Source organism: Columba livia, chromosome W, assembly GCF_036013475.1.
Source record: "Columba livia isolate bColLiv1 breed racing homer chromosome W, bColLiv1.pat.W.v2, whole genome shotgun sequence".
Lineage (NCBI taxonomy): Eukaryota > Metazoa > Chordata > Aves > Columbiformes > Columbidae > Columba > Columba livia.
The window spans coordinates 2751724-2761813 of record NC_088641.1 but is presented as its reverse complement, the minus strand read 5'-3'; the positions used below and the strand labels follow the sequence as shown (position 1 = coordinate 2761813).

The 10090-nt window shown below is 42.7% G+C and overlaps 1 long non-coding RNA gene across 1 annotated transcript; it reads left to right on the top strand.

Annotated features, from left to right (window-relative positions):
* The first annotated feature begins 901 nt into the window (after positions 1-901).
* Positions 902-8811, top strand: LOC135577046 (uncharacterized). Its single transcript, XR_010468653.1, has 2 exons — positions 902-3683; positions 6757-8811. It is a non-coding gene; the product is annotated as an uncharacterized LOC135577046 (long non-coding RNA).
* The last annotated feature ends 1279 nt before the right edge of the window (positions 8812-10090 follow it).

Below are 10090 nucleotides of genomic sequence, written 5' to 3'. Positions count from 1 at the left end.
CTAAAAAAATCAATGTGATTAGGTTTTCCTGTGACGATTCGATACCTCTCTTAGAGAGTATACTGGTCGACAGTGCCGCTATTGCCTCGAGCTCCAAATTTTGTGCTTTTAGGCAAACGGTCTTTTCGGTAGAAGGCAAGTGGCCAGCTTGTCTGGTGCTTGTCTTTTGATACGGGACAAAGCACACTCTCCTACCAACCCAGCTTGGCTCCATCTTTATGAATGCTGCTTACCGCAGTAAATTGTGCTCCGGAGATCCTGCTTTGCGAACCATCCTCTGCTACCATTTGTCGTAAGATGATGTGGAGAATGCAAAATTGCCGGCAGGACCTCTTTGAGCACGACGGGTGGGGCGGTGAGAGTAATGAGTCTAATTCAATATGAATTTAACATCAATACCCTTTAATGAACTCTTAACAACACTGAATATCAATGTCCGCCAGACCACGTTTTTCCAACCCTTATATACTCTATACTGAAAGGCCATGCGGCAAGCACAGGCTATGATTGGTTACACTTGCAGTCACTCTTCCCCCCACCAAGATGGTGATTAGCTGCAGAGCACTGTCCACAAACTATTAATGCGCAGCGACAATGGCAGTGCCTGCAGCCTGGGTTGAGGTCAGACCAGCTTCTGTTTACTTCCTTTCAGTCTTTGGTGTCTCTAGGAAAAACCTCCGTGCAGGTGCTAGCCTGCACGACAGCCACATCAAGCGCTGGCTTGTTCACAGCAGACAGCCAAAAAACTCTCGACACCTTCCCACTAAGGACAGACGATTGGGAGGGAAAGAAGGACAGACAGAAGAGAGTTGGAAAAATTAAAAATATTTTACTAATGCTACTAATAAGAAAAAGAAAAAATAATATGAAATATACAAAACCAATCTTGGAAGTCCTGGCAGCTGCTCCAGCAGATGTAGGGCCAGCGCCCGAAGTCCTGGACTGGACTCTGCAGCCAACTGGAACTGGATTTAGTCTGTCACTAGGCCTCAATTCCCAAGGAGGACTCAGAAGGTCCTCTCCTAATGTTGGCCATAAGGAAAAGGGACGAGATCCTCGTGATCTCCCACTTTTATATGAAGTATTCACGTGAATGGAATGTTATACACAGTTGGTCAGTTTCTTGGTCACCAGTTTCTCGTTGCCCCTCTCACAAGATGTCCATCCATGCTTATCAATAACTGTGCATTCCATTGCTATGTTTACCAAAACATGTATCTGGTTCTCCAGGAAAATGCAGCTAATATGAAGGCTTTAGCTGACAGGCAAATTCACTAAAAGAGAAACTTGTTTTTAACAAAACCAGGACACTTACTGAGAATTCGTAAGAAATGGTCATCTTGCCAGTATAATAGGCTCAGGCAGGATCTCTCAGCAAAGCATATTTTATTAACGATTTTGCAAAACTGGTTGTCCTATCTAGTGGTAAGCACACAGAACAGGACAAAAAACCCCTGCTTATATCCCCCCCGAATCCGCAAATTCTCTCCCCTGTTCCCCATTCATTGGCTACTGAAGGGTTTACAGACTATTCAACGCTTCCGAGATGCCCTGCCTCAGTTTACCTGTCTCACTAATCTAATTCTAAAAACCCCCTCCCCTTATTTATTTATTTCCATTGAAGGTATGTTTTTTTGGTTCTCTGGCTAACCTTTCCCCTAGCTTAATTTGTAACCACAGGAATCGGTTTGCATTCTGAGATTAGTGCTGAAACTAAGAAATAAACTTAACAGCAAAGTCAATTATAATGTTAAGCAGGCATTCTTTATTAGCAGCGCTGGAGTAGCACTGGGGATTATCCACCATAAGTGCTCCAATGACTGGACACTCTTGCCTTGTTTATATTCACACAATTATTACATTTTCATTACAATTTTTGGAAATTTTTAACATGCAATACATCTATATTGATAGATAATTGCATAGAGTATGTGTAGTTATTTCATGGTCTTTGCTGCCATCTAGCATACATTCACAGGTACTGCAGCCTCTTGCAGGAGCTTCTGAGGGTCTCTTCTTGTGTCTGCTGATCGACCTCTCCACACTTGTAGCTCTCTGCACAAGCTCAATTAGTACACACATAAATAATTGATTAGTAACTTACTTACAATACATCTATTAATATCTAGTTAAATATAAGCTAAGCACCCTGCTTCTACACAATGTATTACTTAATCTTCTGTCTCCATCTTGTCATACAGGAGGATCTAAAATTTGAAAAATATCCCCTCATTTTGCAGGTGGTTAAGCAGCATTTATCATGTCATTGGTAAATGATGGGTACATCTTTGTAACTTATTCACAGTATACATTAATTTAGCAGCTTCTCTTCAGTGCAAAGAAACTTTATTTTACAATCAGGATCTGATAGCTGGATATCCCTCAGCCCCCACCCTCTGGGGTCAGGCCTCAGATCCCTAGTTGCAAAAACAACATTCCTCCTTCAGTGGCTCCTTACAATTTCATCCTCTCATTTTTTACTTTTGTTGGTTTTGCGTTCTCTTATGATATATTTCCATAGGTGGCTTCAAGCCTAGACAGCATTTTCACATTTTTTCTTCAGGATTTAGGTATACGCTACTGCTCCATTCTTCCTGTTCTTCTAGCAACATCATTTTATCAGAGTATGGCAGTGGCTCTAAAAGCATTTGCTTTGATAGAGCTGTCTCGATAAGGTGTTGAACAAGTCCCCAGACACACAGTATCCTATTGCAGTTAGCACTCCTGCTACTACGATTTAAGAAGTAAAAATAGATTCTATCATTCCTTTCCATTTTCCAGACCAAGATTCTAACCATCCTATGAGCTATCTGTCCTTGAATTCTCAGACAGTTCTTCCTCTAAAGTTGTGAGTCCTTGCAATACTTTGGTTATAGTGCTGTCGGGGGCAGTACTGTTTGAGATAAAGGTACAATGACTAAATCCTAACATTGCACATACACCCCCTTTTTCTGCTAACATCATATCTAGGACCATCCTGTAATAAGTGATGGTCAAAATTTTTAATGTTGAACAAATCGAGTAGGATTCAATTGTATTATGCATATTATTGTAAGCAGTAACTGTGCTTGTGCGAGTTTGATTATGTTTTGTAGAACCTTGTAGTAGTAGTTAAAGACAATGCCATAAATAACAGGACTACCAGGTGGTGCCATAAATAACAGGACTACCGGATGGTGTCATAGATAACAGGACTCCCGGATGGTGCCACAGATAATAGGACTCCCAGATGGTGTTACAGATAACAAAGCGCTCGGATGTTGCAACAGATAACAAAAGTTCCAGAGGCGGAAATTCCCAGCACGTAAACGAACGCATAACGTATATAAGCACATACGAAAGGTTGATTTGGGGTGCCTGTTGGTGGAACTGAGCTTCCCCTGGTCACCTAGCGCTGTTTTGCCTAATTACCGCTTGCTAAATAAAATCGATTGATTGACGCAGAATCGATTTATTGGCTCTTATTTATAACAAATTTTGGTGCCGTGACTCGGATTAAGGATCTCTGGGAGGGACTCTTAAACTTCAGGGAGGCGCCCCGTCCCGTTTTCAGACGGCCCTGGAGTGGACAGAGGATTGCCCTGAAACCTTAACCTCCGAACCCTAAATTTAGGTAATTAGGCAAAAGAATTGAACCCCTTAAACCTTTGTGCACGAAGAACCGGACGAAGACCCCAGGGAGGGTAAGTATAGAAAGCGATTCCGTTCGGTTGGGGTGGGTATCCTGGAGTGTGCATGAACGAGACGCCCCCCCCGGCTTGGGGAGGAAGCGAAGTGAGTGTGGACCCTGCCATAAGGCAGGGCGGGACTCTCTAGTAGTGCGGTTCTCATAGCCCGCGAGGGCGTGAGCCACGAACGAGGGGTGCGTGTGTGTGTGTGAAAAGAAGACACTCCGGAAGATGGGACAGAAGAAGGGCAAGCCTTCTGATCTCATGGGGAAGGGACCCACAGAGAGGTTGCCAGATATTCCCCGAGAATCCTCATTGGGCCTTGTGTTCACTGGGAAGGGACCCACGGAGAGGTCTAGCACGTGAAACAAAAATAGGGAAAAGATGGTTTACTATTGCATGCATGTCTGGGGAAACCAGCAGATTAGACCAGATCATTTATTTCGGCCAATTTTTGGGTCATATGAGAATTGGATTTGTCAGGCCCTAAATCTTTACCAACGGCACCAACAAGGGCCGGGTGCTGACATTAAGTGGCCCCAGCAGCGCCCTAACTGGGATAATCAAAACCCGGAACACAGGGGCCATATGGGAGATCTCCGCACTATAATCGTCCAAGGGATTAAGGAATCTGTCCCTCAAGGGCAGAACATAAATAAAGCCTTTAAAGAACAACAAAAGAAAGATGAGACTCCCACAGAATGGCTAGAAAGACTAAGAAAGAGCTTGCAGCTTTATTACGGTATAGACCCTATGACACCGGTCGGGCAAGCTCTTTTAAAAACACAGTTTGTGGCGAAGTCATGGCCGGATATTAAAAAAAAAAAAAAAGTTAGAAAAATTGGAAAATTGGCAAGAGAAAGGGTTGGATGAGTTGCTAAGGGAAGCACAGAAGGTTTATGTGAGAAGGGAGGAAGAGACTCAGAAGAGGCAAGCTAAAATTTTAGTAGCGGCAGTTCGAGAGGTACAGAGGATGGCTCCACAGAAGGGAGGGCCACCACGCATAGGTGGGAATGGGCCACCTCAGGGAAGTCAAGTCGGACTGAAGGATTTGAAGGAAATCGAATATTTTTACTGTCAGAGGAAGGGACATATGCGAAGGAGCTGTAGGAAACGTATACAGGATGAGAAAATGTATTATGCTGAGTAGGGGTGTCAGGGGCTCTATCTGCTGGGGACTCCTAAAACAACAGAGCCCTTGATAAAATTAAAGTTAGGTCCCCAGTGCCAGGAAATGGAATTCCTGGTAGATTCGGGGGCAGAAAGATCTATTGTCCAAACTGTGCCACGGGGATGTGCTCCATCTTCGGAGAAAATAGAAGTAATAGGAGCAAAAGGAGACCCCTTTTCTGTACTAGTAATTAAAGGGGTAGAAATAGAATCCCCATCCCGAATAGGGATAGGGTCCCTTTTATTAGTGCCTGAAGCTGAATATAACCTATTAGGAAGGGATTTAATGGTCGAATTGGGAATTAGTTTAGAAATAAAAGATCGGGAATTGAAAGTAAAACTATACCAAGGTAAGAGAGGATTTAGAAGAAGAAGAGGAGTTTTTATGTGGATCATCACGGGTAGTGGATGGGAAAAGGAAGTCAGGATACGCTATAATAGATGGAAACAGCTGGACAACTAAGGAGTCAGGTCCCCTTAACTCAGGATGGTCAGCGCAGGCTTGTGAGCTGTTCGCAGTATTGAGGGTATTACAGTTGTTAAAAGATAAGAGAGGAACAATATTTACAGATTCTAAATATGCATATGGGGTGGTTCACACGTTCGGAAAAATTTGGGAAGAGAGGGGACTGATGAATTCTCAGGGTAAAGGATTAATACATGAGACCTTAATAACGCAAACTTTGGAGGCATTAAGAGGGCCCAAACAAATTGCGGTAGTTTATGTAAAGGGCCATCGGAAGGGAACCTCCACGCAAATAAGAGGGAATAATTTAGCAGATGAGGAAGATAAGAAAGCTGCATTGCTGGTAATAAAAGAAATGGGCAGCTGGAATCAGCAGTTTCCAAAAAGTGTTAGAATGGAAGAATCCTTTTTGCACTCTTTTCTTAATATTAAGGACATTCTTAAAACTAGTTAACACGTCAGTGTATTAGTTTTTAAACTTCAAGGTATTTTCGGGAGCTTTTACTTAATAAGAATAAAACTTTGTTATTGTGCAATATTTGTTCATTAGTTTAAAAATTGTCACCTTTAAGAGTTGGTCCCATATAAATGTATCTTCTGTCAGGGAGTTTTAAATACCAGATTTCTTTTTTGTTACTTTGTATTTTGAAATCTGTTTTCCTATGTGCTTGTACTCTGTGCCTTCAGCTTGTGCACTTTGCAACCTTATAGACCATATTTTGTTACTGCAAAATGTGTTCTTGAGGCAAAACTTGACGTGAACAAACATGCTGCAAAGTTGCACTTTTCTCTTGCTTTAATGGGAGGTGAATCTGAAAAAAAAAAAAAAAAGTCGAACCTATCACCGTCCCTAATCGTGACTTGGAAGTTTGTCCCCTTTTATTTTACATGTGTTTTAGTGTTCAGTGTGGGGACCAACTCTCATAGAACCCCTTTCATTGACTTTTCAGTAGCTTCCATAATCACAATAGATTGAGGTGTGAATTCCAGACTGAATAAGATACTAAGATGTGTTTGATGCTGTGCTATGCAGAAGTATTTGGGGCAAATTCTTGGGTTTTGTAGGTCTGCAAAGTGCATCTCTGGCAGCACGAACCAGACTTGCAGTTGGTTGATCAGTGAACAGTGGCACCTGTCCAAGGTCACTTTGTGGCTCCTGTGCCGTTTCTCCTGTCCAGGGGACCGAGCAGAGTGGGGGGGGAGGTGTTGTCCCTGCCACATATGTTCTTTGTTTTTTTTTTCTTCCTGCGTTGTGTGGTGAAGTCCCGCGGGCCCTTTTGTGCTTGTGTGGCTTCGTAAGAACTGTTAAAGCGAGGTCTGGTGGTCTAGAGACCACCTTTAGATATAGCAATACATCGTATCAAACCAGGAAATCAAGTACTCATAAAAACATGGAGGGAATCATCGCTAACCCGTCCTGGGAGGGACCTTTCCTTGTTTTACTCACCACAGATATCACAGTCTGCACCGCGGAAAGAGGATGGACACACGCTAATCGAGTAAAAGGTCCTATACTGCACACAGACTGGGAAGTCACTGGGAAACTGGATGAGTTGAAGCTGACCTTCAAGAGGAAACAGACACGTGACGCATAGCCCTGGATACTAGGCTTTTTATGGACAATTGTAAGGAATTACATAAGTCGCACATCGCATGTCCTGTATGTAAGCAATGCAATCCGTGGGTATGTCGTGTGTGTCACAGGTGCGGGATACAGCAGTGAAAAAAAGTTTCCTTATGTTGAACGATGGTGTAATGAGTGTTGGAAAAAAAAAAAAACCTTAGATACCATTAGGATATTAATAATCACTGATAAGTCCAGACATTTGGGAAATAACCAAGAGGATGTGTAAGAAGCGTTTTGGTAAGAAAAGATACAGGAAGTGTTCCAAACCCTGTGAGGATTCGGGACAGTGGCCAAACCCTTGTATTTGAAAATAGCCCTATTGGGTTCAATATTGGAAAGTGGGTTGTGACAGAACAAGGAGAGAATTCAGGAGGCAGTCCCCTGAAGACTACAACTGCTGCCGAGAAGATAACTTATCCGGCTACTCTGAAGCAACAGAGTAGGCCCAGGGCAAGGCAGAGGGGTATCCTTGTGGGGATTGGCAAGTGCCTCCGAAGACTTCTAAAATAAAGCAGCTCCTTAAGCAGAACAACCCTCAACAAAATGAACCTCCACTGGCTGATTTTCAGCCAGCCAGGGGCCGGGTTGCTCTCCCTAATCCTCCTTACCTTACCGGTAATAATAGCAATAAAGCAGGGGAGTTCTCACCAACCTTTTAAATGGACCCTCTATCGATGGGAGGACCAAACGATAATACAACAACAGACCACATCAGGGTCACCTTCTTTTACTGTAACCTTATGCCAATTAGTTCAGATTGAGCCATGCCTTAACAAAATGGGGTTTTATATGTGCCCCAGCACAGGGCCCTCGTATTGTAATACCCCAGGACACTATTACTGCTCTTACTGGGGGTGTGAAATGATTGCCTCAAGCTGGCCAATTCCTCCGGCAAATACTGATAAGTTCTTAAAGGTTGGATGGGGACCTGTAGGATGCATTCCTCCTTCGAACCAAGGCCGCCGACTAAAAGTCGGTTATCCTCGCAACCGAAACGAGCGGGACAGTGATGGCGAGTATGAATATATATTCCTTAACATAACAAACCCTGAACATAGTGGATGGTTTGTTAGAAAAACCTGGGGAATGCGATATTATCGACCGGGTGCTGATAGAGGAAGCATGTTTCTCATAAAGAAAGAAGAAGTTAAACCGACCCCTCTAGGTAGGGAGACAAAGACAGTAGAGAAGGAGAATATAATAGTAATAGAGGAAACTGTCACTGAAGCCTTGAAATCTCTGAATATTGAAGCCCCGGAATCTTTGAATCCTCTATGGGGAATTATTCTGGCTGCTTATCAAACTCTAAACTATACTCAACCCAACTTAACCATGGGTTGCTGGTTGTGTTATAATGTTAATCCACCCTTTTATGAAGCTATATGGGATAATCGTCGGTATACCATAAACAAGGAGTCTATGCCTATTCAATGTCCCTGGGAAAAGCAGAAAAGAGGGATAACTATGCAACATGTAACTGGCATAGGGACTTGTACAGGTAAAGTACCAAATTCCAAGAGACCACTTTGTGGGAATATCATACCAAGCCTTAATAAAACCACAGGATATATTATTCCCCCGAATAGAACAAAATGGATATGTTCCAGGACGGGACTTACTCCATGTGTGTCTTTAAAAGTGTTTAACAGTTCCCGAGAGTATTGCATGTCAGTTACTATCATTCCAAGGATATTATATCATCAAGAAGATGTGATGTATCCTAAATCGATTTATTGGACTAGTTAAAAACCGTGTAGAGCGGGTACACCTTATGCTGCTACAGAAACATGGAACTGATGAAGAAGCTGAAATGACCTTACTAGCCCGAAAAGCGGTAACTCGATTTGATCAACAAATAAATGAGTAAAAAAAAAAAAAAAGGGGGGAATTGTAATAAGTGATGGTCAAAATTTTTAATGTTGAACAAATCGAGTAGGATTCAATTGTATTATGCATATTATTGTAAGCAGTAACTGTGCTTGTGCGAGTTTGATTATGTTTTGTAGAACCTTGTAGTAGTAGTTAAAGACAATGCCATAAATAACAGGACTACCAGGTGGTGCCATAAATAACAGGACTACCGGATGGTGTCATAGATAACAGGACTCCCGGATGGTGCCACAGATAATAGGACTCCCAGATGGTGTTACAGATAACAAAGCGCTCGGATGTTGCAACAGATAACAAAAGTTCCAGAGGCGGAAATTCCCAGCACGTAAACGAACGCATAACGTATATAAGCACATACGAAAGGTTGATTTGGGGTGCCTGTTGGTGGAACTGAGCTTCCCCCGGTCACCCAGCGCTGTTTTGCCTAATTACCGCTTGCTAAATAAAATCGATTGATTGACGCAGAATCGATTTATTGGCTCTTATTTATAACAATCCCACTTTCCCATGCCATTCTACTAGTAGCATCTAATTGTTCAGTGATTCCCTTAACTGCTTCCCTAGTATAATTTATAAATTGTTGTTGGTTGTAATAGATGTAATTTATCCAATCTGCATTCTTGTTTATAGTTATCCACCAGAATAAAACAGATTCAAAACCCACCATTACTTGACTTCTTGCTTTGTGTTCACTGGGGACCCCTCTGGGAACCCCAACTGAATCAAGATAAACTCTGTCATCAAAGGAAAACCCTAAACTCCTTTTTCTGTCGCCCTGATGAATTGTGGTGTTCAAATGCCAGGGTAAAAGGAATTGCCAGTTGAACAATAGCACAAGTGCCTTCCCAGTGGGGAGGTAAAGTGGAATGAAGTATCCTCTTCCTACAGTACCATCAAAAATCCCCTTGGGGAACATTTAAAGAAGTATAATTGCTTTAATGGGGACCAACTTACTGTGTTTCTACACACCTACTCATGTTTCCTAGGAACCCTGGTATCATTCCTGCCCCGTCATGAGAGACAGGCAGTATGATTTCCAATTATTCCTGAAAATTCTAGGGGAATTCTGATATCTTTCCTCTGTAAGGCTGGAAAGAGTAGGGAGAGAGTGTGACATGACTTATTTCCCCACGCCATAGAGTCTTGGTATAAGGCTAAGATGCACTCCATCCCCTGCCAATCTCTGCTCCATCCCAGAGGGAAGGGCACTACCTGTGCCACAGGTCTTCCTGATGCACATGCATATCAACTGCTCTTGTTTAGGCTTTG